The 12,002-nt window shown below is 44.8% G+C and overlaps 1 long non-coding RNA gene and 1 pseudogene across 2 annotated transcripts in view; both read right to left on the bottom strand.

The window, feature by feature from the left end:
- The window catches only part of LOC148522636 (uncharacterized), a 764,886-nt pseudogene that overhangs the window by 367,650 nt on the left and 385,234 nt on the right, over positions 1-12,002 (bottom strand). The window lies entirely within an intron of this gene.
- LOC148522638 (uncharacterized) overlaps positions 1-12,002 on the bottom strand; it is a 93,121-nt gene that overhangs the window by 57,083 nt on the left and 24,036 nt on the right. Inside the window, exon 2 of the long non-coding RNA XR_015878528.1 lies at positions 2,219-2,323. This is a non-coding gene — a long non-coding RNA (uncharacterized LOC148522638). The remainder of the gene's footprint in view (positions 1-2,218; positions 2,324-12,002) is intronic.

Here is a 12,002-nt window from a genome sequence, read left to right as displayed (position 1 = left end):
GACTCCTTGGGCAGTAGCCCTCTTTGTATAAAAGCACCATGACTTCTTTGGCCTTAGCTGACTGTGTATAAATTAAAAGGTCTGTGACTCCTTGGGCAGTAGCCCTTGTGTATAAAAGCACTGTGACTCCTTGGGCTTTAGCCCTCTGTGTATACAAGCACCATAACTCCTTGGGCCTTAGCCCTCTGTGCATACAAGCACCGTGACTCTTGGGCCTTAGCCCTCTGTGTATGAAAGCACCATGACTCTTGGGCCTTAGCCCTCTGTGTATACAAGCACCGTGACTCCTTGGGCCTTAGCCCTCTGTGTATACAAGCACCGTGACTCTTGGGCCTTAGCCCTCTGTGTATACAAGCACCGTGACTCGTTGGGCCTTAGCCCTCTGTGTATACAAGCACCGTGACTCCTTGGGCCTTAGCCCTCTGTGTATACAAGCACCGTGACTCCTTGGGCCTTAGCCCTCTGTGTATACAAGCACCGTGACTCCTTGGGCCTTAGCCCTCTGTGTATACAAGCACCGTGACTCTTTAGGCCTTAGTCCTCTGTGTATACAAGCACCGTGACTCCTTGGGCCTTAGCCCTCTGTGTATACAAGCACCGTGACTCTTGGGCCTTAGCCCTCTGTGTATACAAGCACCGTGACTCCTTGGGCCTTAGCCCTCTGTGTATACAAGCACCGTGACTCCTTGGGCCTTAGCCCTCTGTGTATACAAGCACCGTGACTCCTTGGGCCTTAGCCCTCTGTGTATACAAGCACCGTGACTCCTTGGGCCTTAGCCCTCTGTGTATACAAGCACCGTGACTCTTTAGGCCTTAGTCCTCTGTGTATACAAGCACCGTGACTCCTTGGGCCTTAGCCCTCTGTGTATACAAGCACCGTGACTCCTTGGGCCTTAGCCTTCTGTGTATACAAGCACCGTAACTCCTTGAGCTTTTGCCCTCTGTGTATAAAAACACTGTGACTCCTTGGGCAGTAGCTCTCTGTGTATAAAAACACTGTGACATCTTGGGCCTTAGCTCTCTGTATATAAATTAAAAGCACCGTAACTCTTTGGGCAGTAGCCCTCTGTGAATAAAAGCACTGTGGCTTCTTGGGCCTTAGCCCTCTGTGTATAAATTAAAAGCACTGTGACTGCCTGGGTATTAGCCCTTTGTGTATAAAAGCACCATAACTTCTTGGGCCTTAGCCCTCTGTGTATACAAGCGCCATAACTCCTTGGGCCTTAGCCCTCTGTGTGTACAAGCACAGTGACTCTTGGGCCTTAGCACTCTGTGTATACAAGCAACATGACTATTGGGCCTTATCCCTCTGTATATACAAACACCATGACTCCTTGGGCCTTAGCCATCTGTGTATACAAGCACCATCACTCCTAGGGCCTTAGCCCTGTGTATACAAGCACTGTGACTCTTGGGCCTTAGCACTCTGTGTATACAAGCACCATGACTCCTTGGGCCTTAGCCCTCTGAGTATACAAGCACCGTGACTCCTTGGGCCATAGCCCTGTGTATACAAGCACCGTGACTCCTTGGGCCTTAGCCCTCTGTGAATAAAAGCACTGTGACTTCTTGGGCCTTTCCCTCTGTGTATAAATTAAAAGCACTGTGACTCCTTCGGTATTAGCCCTCGGTGTATAAAAGCACCATAACTTCTTGGGCCATAGCCCTCTGTGTATACTGTACAAGCACCGTGACTCCTTGGGCCTTAGCCCTCTGTGTATACAAGCACCATGATTCCTTGAGCCTTAGCCCTCTGTGTATACAAGCACCATAACTCCTTGAGCCTTAGCCCTCTGTGTATAAAAGTGCTGAGACTCCTAGGGCAGTAGCCCTCAGCATGTGTAAGCACCATGAATAATTGAGCAGTAGCCCTCAGTTTGTGTAAACACCGCGAATAATTGGGCAGTAGCGCTCAGTGTGTGTAAGCACTGAGAATAATTGGGCAGTAGCACACAGTGTGTTTTCAATTTTCATCACTATGGATCACAACAACCAACTGAGTGTAGAACAGAAGCAGCAAGAAAATGCTAGCAGTGCAGCTGCTGGAACCAGTCATGATGATGATACTAGTCAATCGCTATCATCTAAAGCTGATGATCAAAGGCATAGAGGCTTTAAAAAATTATCTAAAATAAAAAAATTGAGATTTCACATGTGTAAACACAAAAAACCTCTAAAGGTCAGTGCAGACAAACAGAAAATTGGCAATATACTGTACCATTCACCAAACGCAGTGGCAAGGAAAAGCTCAGGGCTTGGCCTTTATTTCTTTGTGGTGGTTCTGCGCCTGTCAGTGAGGCCTCTCATGATGACAATGAAACACCTATTTAGAAGAAATGTAGAAAAAATTAAAACCACTAAGACAGTAGATCAAACTGTACATTCAGAAACACAAATGTCAGAAATCCCTGAGGAAAGTCTAAGTGTATCCATGAGTGCTATGTGTGAGGGTGACCTTTCACAGAAGCTGCTTTCCACAATTTCTGCTCCCTATTTGTGAGCAGCATAAGTATTGCTGATGATATAGAAATTGAGGAGGCCAATGTGGAATTGCAAGACGATGAGGGGGATATTTCTATAGCTGATGCTGGCACTGATGAGGATATGAGGATGTTGTTTGTGTAAGTCAGGCACCGGTGGAAGCAGCTCTTGGCCATGATAAGGTCATTGTCATGCCTGGGCATAGGACCAACAAATCCACCTCTTATGTCTGGAATTATTTTTACCCAAATCCTGACAACATTTGTCAAGCCATTTGTAGCCTTTGTGAAACCACACTAAGTAGAGGTAGGGACATTAAGCATCTAGGACTCTCCACAGTATTATGTCATCTGCAGTGAGCTCATGACAAGCATTTTATAACATCAGAAAGTGGTGCTAAAAAATAACAACAAGCAGTCCAGCATCAGCTAGTTGTATTCTCTCTACTAGATCCCAGTATCTGCAATCTCCACCACCAACACCTTCATCCTCAATATCCTCTGGAATGATCAGAGGTAGTCCAGTATCTAATTTACTAGGTGACTCATCCCCTTTCCAGGGCTCCTCACAAGAATCCTTGAGCACCTGCTGGGGGTGGATCTTAATCCCAAAAGTGGACCAATAAGACTACGAGTAGTAGTTTAACAAAACAAGAGGAAGCAAGTATGACATCTCTCACCCAGTCATACAGCCATGATGGCTATGCTAGTATTAAATCTGCATCCAATATCCACAATTAATGCAGTGGGTTTTCCACAGTTAACTGAGGTTCTGTGTCCCCGGTACCAAATTTCATCTTGGTTTCATTTTACCCAAAAAGGAATTCCTCAGCTGTACCAGGACATTAAAAAGAAACTAATTAATGCCCTACAAAATGCCATTGTAACAACTGTCCACTTAACCACAGATATGTGAACAAGTGGTAGCGAGCAAACTAAAGATTACATAACTGTGACAGCCCACTGGGTGAGTAAATTGCCTTCAGCAGCAGCAGTATGTAACAAACAATACCTGCTCATTCAGAGACAGGCTACTCTGTGTATCACCAGATTCAGTTAGAGGCATACCACTGACAACCCTTTAGAAAAACTAAGATGTCATTGAAACAAGGCTTACCCCACTTGGACAACGCCACAAATATTGTGAAAGCATTACAGCTGTGTGAATTTCAACACATCCCCTGTTTTGCTCACATAATCAACTTAGTTGTGCAAGGTTTTTTAAAAATTGACAGGGGCATGCAGGAGATGCTGTCTGTGGCCCAAAAAAGTTCAGAAAGAGGTGGTAACAAGGTCAAACTCCACCCTAAATATGCTTCAGTGGATGGATGAACAGCAAAATGCAATCCATAGCTATACAAAAAGCCATGACATTGGGAGAGGAGGGGGAATGTACCTTAGCTCAACACAGTGGGGAGTACTTTCTGTCTTGTGCAAGGTGCTCAAACCATTTGAAATAGCCACATGTGAAGTGAGTGCTGACACTGCAAGCTTGAGTCAGGCCTAATTAGGCTTTTGGAAAATCAGCTGCAGAAATTGAAGGAGGTGATTAAACAAAGCAAATCTGCAAAGTATGCCGGACTTGTAGATCAAGTCCTTTATTCGCTTTGCCAGGATCCACGGGTGGCCGTGATCTTGAAATCTGATCACTACATTTTAGCAACCGTGCTTCATCCTAGGTTTAAGTCGTATGCTGTGTCTTTCTTTCCAACTGATCCAGATCTTAACAGATGTAAAGAGCTACTGGCAAGTGTCACAAGCACTACAACATCGCCTTCAATTTCTTCAGCAGCAACCAGAAAAAGACCCAGTGGTGATTCAGATAAGTCAACTCAACATTTTGACATCTGGTTGGGTCTAAAAGAATTGCCCAGCATTAGTGACACCTCTACTATAACTCCATCTGATACGATCACCATCCAAAGAATGGTGGAGGATTATTTTCATGACAACGTAAAAATAGACATGTCACAGAGTCCCTTCGAGTACTGGAAGGAAAAAAAGGCCATTTGGAGGCCCTTGTATGAACTTGCTTTGCATTACTTAAGCTGCCCACCCTCCAGTGTGTACTCAGAGAGAGTTTTTAGCACAGCTGGGAACCTTGTGAGCGAACGGCGTAGGAGGCTACTTCCTCAGAATGTGGAAAAGATGATGTTCTTGAAAATTAATTGGAAATTCCACAAGGTCGACCTTTCCCGGACAATTACGTCACAGTACAGATAATTCTGTAATGGCGGATACCAGTGGGGATGAATTAATATTGTGTGAGGATGATGTATACATTGATGAGGGTGATGATGGCAATGATGATGACATCTTTCCATTGTAGAGCTGTTGCCTTAAGCCGATTGGTAGCTTGTTTTGTGGGGGCCCAAACAAACCAAGCACTTTAGCCATAAAAGTGGCAGTCCCTGTCGCTGAAGTGCTTGGTTTGTTAAAGTGCGCATGTCCTTTTTAATATCCAACATAAGGGTGGGTGGGAGGGCCCAAGGTCAATTCCATCTTACACTACCTTTCATTTCTGCCACTGCTGTGTGGCAATGTTTCATAGATGTGCTTTAAACCGTGAAGTCTGTGTCATTGCGCCGCTGCTCTGTCGCTTAGAAACCAGTGAGTTCACTGCAACCTTGGCCAATAATGGTGAAAATAATATTATAAGCCGTGAGGTGGTCTAAATTGACTATAAATAACTGAAAATTAATGTTATTGAGGTTAATGATACTCTAGGAACAAAAAAAAGCCCAAATTATGTGATTTTAGCTTTTGTTTGTAAATATTTGTAAAAAATCCAAATCCAAAGCTGGACGACGAATCAGCCAAATCCAAATCCAACAAAAATGGTCCGGCACACATCCCTACTTTTCACACCATGTTATTAAATAAGTACCAATAAGAAAACATTGTGTACCAGACTAACTATAAAGATTTGTAAAGATTAAAAAATGAAACTAGTATTACAAAAAAGTAAACACAACCATGCCATAGTACATAGTAACTGAGACAGATCTGTCCTGCATGTGGACTGAAGGACAGTGTTCAAGTAATAACTGTAATTACCATTTATGTAACTAGAAGCTGTTCCCATAACACTTGTTGAATAAAACTTATCTTGGGAAATGTGATTCTGTTTTTGATTGCAGTACTTAATTATTTTATTAACATTAGATCATTGCGTACACTCTTTTACATTTTAGAAGAAATAACGAAGAGAGACACTTAGGTGATCATGTAATGGTGACAATCTGACAAACAATAATACATACTTCAAATAATCATTTATCATTTGTAACATTCAGCAAGTGGATTATTTATGTTTTTTCATATTTGGTGGTGAAATGTAAACACTGTGTCTTCCTGCCAATCAGGGATTGCTCAGTATAAGGCTACAGCGTTTGGGAGGCGTAGTGGAGGCGTTCCCTGGCAGTGTTCCCGGAAATGGGGGTGTGTTGCCCCCCATTTTCTGGGAGGGACGAGGCCAGATCATGCATAGGTGCATGCAGACTTCATGGCCTCGCAAGCTGTCAGTACCCAGCCATGCTGTGGGAAATTTAGAATGTAGATTCCTGTCTCCCCACCTTCTCCCTGTCCCCTTCACTGGCAGCAGCTAATCAGAGCAGAGCATATGCATGTGACGTGTCACCTCCTCGTGACTGCCTGCTACCGCTGTCCCAATGCCCCTCCTCCGTGCCTTCCCGCTCCTATCCGCTGCCTCTTGACAGTTAAGTATACCTGAATTGCTACTTATACAAGCTATATAACGCATCAAAATGATGCGTTATACATTGATAAGTAACAATTCAATATTGCAGATCTACATGAATAGACCCCAGTGTCACATGGTACGGAGGCCACCTGTTTGCACAGGAATATAACAATGTCTTCATCATACAACAGAGGTACAACCAGATAATATCCAGTAATAGATTTGTTAATTTAGCACAATTTGTATCAGTGATATAGTTTCTTTAGAATTGGTGTCTAAATTAAATTACTCTGCTCCAGACTTGTCCTTTTATTTCTGCCTGTTATGAAGTCACTAGCCTCATCTCCTCTGTGTCTCTCCAGCATCATTACAGCATTATCCCCCCTGTATCTCTACATCCTCATTTTCCCACTGTGTTTCGTGTCTTTTCACCACCTCCCCTGCATCTCTCCAGCACCCCACCCCCCTGTGTTTCTACATCCTCATCCCCATGTGTGTCTCCAGCATATTTGCTTCACATTCTGCCTGTGTGTCTGTAACATCTCTACAGTACCAAACCCCCTGCATCTCTACCTCTTCATCCTTGTGTGTCTCCTATATCATCTCCCTTTATGTCTCCAGCATCTCTTAGCACCATGCCACCCAGCATCACTGCAGCACCATACCCCCAGCATCTCTACTTCCTCATCTCCCTTTTGTGTCACCAGCATTACTCAAGCAACATCCACACCTGCATCACTCCAGAACCATTCTCTCGCATCTCTGCATTACTGTACCCCCTGCATCTGTGAAGTACTATCCCTTCTGCCTCTCTCCAGCAACATACTTACTGCATCTCTACATCCTCATCTCCCTTGCTTGTCTCCAGCATCTCTCCAGTGCCATTCCCCTGCATCTCTCCAGTACCACCTACCACTGTGTCTTCCCAGCATAATCCACTCTGCAAATCTCCAGCATCATATCACCTGCATCTGTATAGCTTCATCCTACATGTCCTCTCCAGCTCACCCCCTGTGTATGTACTGCACCACCCTCTGGTGTCTCTCCCCCCCTAACCTTCTTTGTTTAGTGCACAGTGGCTCCTCCTTCCTCACATATACCACCTGCAAAAAACAAATAAGAAAAGGCCACCCAGTGCCAGAGGAGTGGGAGATGTCCATGGGGCAACAGACAGCACAGCCCACATCATCTATTGTGCTGGATGATGTACAGTGAGGTGGTATCTATGTGTGATTCTGAGTGGAGTCCTTGTATAGGGCACCAATCACTGTGCAGTTCTGCCCTGTTCTAACCCCACTAACCTCTGCATACGTATGTAAATGTATTAAGGTACTGATATGTGATGTATGATGCCTATTGGAAGATATTGGTGTGTCTTGCTGGTTGCAGAGTATGTTTTATGTTGTGCTTGTCATGACCAGAGTTTCTCGGCATGGCGGTCAGCGGGTGATGCCTGTGAGGAAGCTATGGTGAAGGGCGTCTGGCAGTGGCGCTGATGTCTAGCGGGGAGCATTGGCTGTGCATGGTCCTGTGTCGGCATGTTGTCATTCTGGGCTGGTTAGGCCTGGCGGTGCTTCCATTCAGCTCCAGCATGGGTGCCGCCATCTTGCCTCTTGCCATGTGACCTAGTCGCCCAATCCTGGTGTGTCACGTGTTCTCTCTCTGGCCTGTCACGTTGGGGCACTGGGTATTTGAGTGAGTTCGGAGCTCTCTTTCATTGCCAGTGCAACGTGTTTCTCAGCGGAAGCTGAGAGAGAGTTCCTGTGCTCGTACACCTGCCTTTGGGAATCGCCGCCTAGCCTGCTTCACCTTACCTGCTCCAACCCTGCTGGATTCCCCTGCATCCTCCATCCACCTCTCCCTTGCCTGAGTACCTTAGTCTCCAGTACCCTGCACCTTGCTCCACTTACATTATACTGGATATTATTTCTCAGCCTGCACTTCACTTCAACCTCACTACCTGGAATACTGGACTGTCTCCTCTGTCACCACCTGGACTTTTCCCATTGCCTCACTACTGTTTTCAAGTGCACTTTGTGGTATACCCAGACTTTTGTTTTGCCATGTTCATGTCTACTAAATCACTCATTAAAAGTTCCACATTTACTTTTAAATCTGCTTCAGTGTCTGCTCCTAATACCACCCCGGGTCCACAACAAAACCAGAACCTCATAGTTTGCACTGGCCTCATGGACTCAGCCACGGAACAGGAGTCTGGAGCGGATTTATTCCTGTGTATTGCAGGCCGTTTGGAAAACCTGGAGGCTATGCAGCACCAAATGGCTCAGTTCCTACAAGAAATGACTAAATGACAGGATAATCTGCAAACCTCTAGTGTGACAGTAGTTACACCCGCTTCTGTGTTTGAAAATACAGCTTACAGGGCATCCCCCCGGTTACACCTTCCTATGCCAAGTAAATTTGATGGCAACCCCAAGCTTTGTCGGGGGTTTCTGAATCAGTGTGATATACATTTCACCCTACAGCCTGATAATTTTCCCACCGCAAGAACTAAAGTGGCCTACATCGTGTCTCTGTTGTCTGGCTCAGCCTTGGATTGGCTTCCCCACTCTGGGAGCGTTCAAATTCTCTGCTGGATAACTATACCAACTTTTTAGCATCATTCAGGAGGATATTTGATGAGCCTGGATGTACTGTATCAGCGTCATCTAGTATTATGACACTGAAACAAGGAACCTGTCCTGTCAGCCAGTATGCCGTACAGTTTCAGATTTTGGCATCAGAGCTCAAGTAAAATGAGGAAGCCCTCACCTTAGCCTTCTGGCATGGGCTTTCTGATCGACTGAAAGATGATCTGGTCACCCATGAGATTTCTACTAACCTGGACGATATGATTTCCCTCTGTAACAAGATCAATCTACGCTTTAGAGAACGCCAGGCCGAGAAGCATAGAGCCGACTGGCAAAGGTCATTTACTCCTCCCTCTACTACCCGTCCATCCCCTCCTTCTAGATGAAGAGCCTATGCAAGTGAACCATACCCATCCCTCAAAAGAGGAATGTCAGAGAAGAATATTAAAAAACCTCTGCCTATACTGTGGAGATGCGGGTCACCTGGTGGCCTCCTGTTCTCGTAAATCGGGAAACGCCCGTTCCTAACTGACCCTGGGGACATCAAGTTAGGAGTAATGAGCCCGTCCCCAAATCCTAAAGATTTCATATTGATCTTAGCCATAGATCTCAAGTCAAAACCTGTCTTTACTAGATTCTGGAGCAGCCGGAAACTTCATGACCTCCAGCTTAGTTGACAAACTACAGATTCCTTGTTCATTCCTCGATCACTCAATCTCCCTGACTGCTGTAGATGGACGACCTCTGGCTAATGGAGTTGTCACCAAGGAAACTCAGCCAGTACCGGTCCATATTGGAGCACTTCATTCTGAGTCTCTAAAATTTCTAGTGATTCCTGAGGCCTCCCAAGAAGTCATTTTAGGGCTACCCTGGTTACGCCAGCACAATCCCAAGATAGACTGCTGCTCAATGCAAATTCTTTCATGGGGAGCTGATTGTCAGAAATCCTCTCCTCCCAAGATACGACCTGTGAGGAAAACAGTTTTATTAGTAACTCCAGCAATTCCCAAGGAGTATCAAATGTTTGCTGATGTCTTTTCTGAACAACAGGCAAATATCTTACCTCCTCACAGAGAATAGGATTGTCCAATCGATTTGTTGCCCGACAAGATGCCTCCTCGTGGTCGCACCTATCCTCTATCCTTGCCAGAGACCAAAGCTATGTCTGAATACATCCAGGAGAATTTGGAGAAAGGGTTCATTCATCCTTCCACCTCTCCTGCCAGAGCTGGGGTCTTTTTCGTTGCCAAGAAGGATGGTGGGTTAAGACCATGTATAGACTACCGGGGCCTTAACGATATAACAATCAAGAATCCTTTAATTACAGAGTTATTCGACAGAGTCAAAGGATCCATCATATTTTCTAAGTTAGATCTACGAGTGGCCTATAATCTCATTCGTATCCGCGCAGGTGATGAGTGGAAGAGCGCTTTTAATACCAGAGATGGACATTTTGAATACCTTGTAATGCCCTTTGGATTGTGCAATGCCCCTGCTGTCTTTCAAGGCTTTGTTAATGAAATTTTCCAGGATTTATTGTATGTTTCAGTAGTTGTCTATTTGGATGACATATTGATTTTTTCGTCTTCTCTAGAAGAACATCATAAACATGTGAAGGAAGTGCTGTCCCGTCTGAGGGACAATCACCTCTACTGCAAACTGGAGAAATGTGTCTTTAGTGTACCCAGTGTGCCATTCCTTGGTTACATCACCTCTGGCTCCAGTCTAGAAATGGACCCCAAAAAGGTTTAGGTGATTCTGGATTGGTCTCGACCTCAAACATTGAAAGCCATCCAGAGACTACTCAGATTTGACAACTACTATAGATGCTTTATCAAGGGATTTTCATCTTTGATGGCCCAAATCATGGCTCTGACCCATAAAGGCGCTAATCCTGCCCTATGGTCACCCGAGGCAGAGATAGTCTTCCAGCTCTTGAAACAAGCTTTTATTACAGCTCCAGTTCTAAGACAACCAGACCTGGATAGACCTTTTTTATTGGAGGTTGATGCATCATCAGAGGCAGTGGGAGCTGTCCTATCCCAGCGCTATGAAGACAACCGAGTTCACCCATGTGGGTTCTTCTCCAAGAAATTTTCTCCTGCTCAAAAGAACTATGCTATTGGAGAACATAAACACTTGGCAGTAAAGTTGGCGCTAAAGGAGTGGAGGTACCTGCTGGAAGCGGCTAAATTTCCTTTCACTGTCTTCACTGACCATAGGAACCTTCTCTTCCTCAAAAATATCCAGTATGTGAGTCCTCATCTGGCCCGATGGGCAATATTCTTCACTCGTTTCCAGTTTACCCTGACCCTCCGCTCTGGAGCCCTTAACCAGAAAGCAGTTGCTCTGTCTAGGTCCTTCTCCTGTAATAACAATTCTGAGATTCTACGCACTACCCCCATGCTGGAGTCAAGGGTGTTTGCCACCATACAATTGCAGCCTCCTACTGGAAAAACCTTTGTGGCCCCGGAGTTAAGTAAGCAGCTTCTCACCTGGGCTCACTCATCATGCTTTGCAGGTCATTCTGGTACTCGGAAGACTCTGGAACTTTTAAAAAGAGCCTACTGGTGGCCATCGATGAAAGCTGATGTGTCGGAGTTTATCTCTTCGTGTATACCATGTGCTCAGCATAACTCTCCGTGTCAAGCCCCAGCTGGTGAGTTGTTGCCTCTGCCTATTCCATCACATCCATGGATGCATCTCTCCATGGACTTTGTAATAGATTTGCCGAGCTCTCAAGGTTACACCACCATCTGGGTCGTGGTAGACCGATTTTCGAAAATGGTCCATTATATACCTCTAAAGAAACTGAAAATGGTAGGAGTATCTGCGCACTGAATATAGATGGTTTATGCTATTTGCGAGCTGCTGTGTATGGTAGCTGACTCTACCATCAACAATACACAAACAAATTCTACACTGCGCTCAGCAAAAGGCTGTCAAATAAAGGTCCTTTAGTAGTGTTGGTTATTATTATATATATATATAGATAACATCTAATGTGTATCCTTAAATGATTGTAATCAACGTATCACTATGCTGAAATTATGACCACATGTGAAATTAATGAATTAATGCTCATTTATTGGAAAATAGAAAATAGAAAATGATAATTCTTGATGGTAGATCGGATCAAGAATATTGAAGATAAAAGAAACTGCCTACTGCTTCAGATTTAGCTAATCTGTTCTCCCAACACATATTTCGTCTTCACGGACTTCCTGC

The sequence above is a fragment of the Taudactylus pleione genome, unplaced genomic scaffold (genome assembly GCF_031769625.1).
Source record: "Taudactylus pleione unplaced genomic scaffold, aTauple2 ptg000145l, whole genome shotgun sequence".
Taxonomy (NCBI): Eukaryota; Metazoa; Chordata; class Amphibia; order Anura; family Myobatrachidae; genus Taudactylus; species Taudactylus pleione.
The sequence above is the reverse complement of the archived record's forward strand: the minus strand, read 5'-3'. Positions and strand labels throughout refer to the sequence as shown.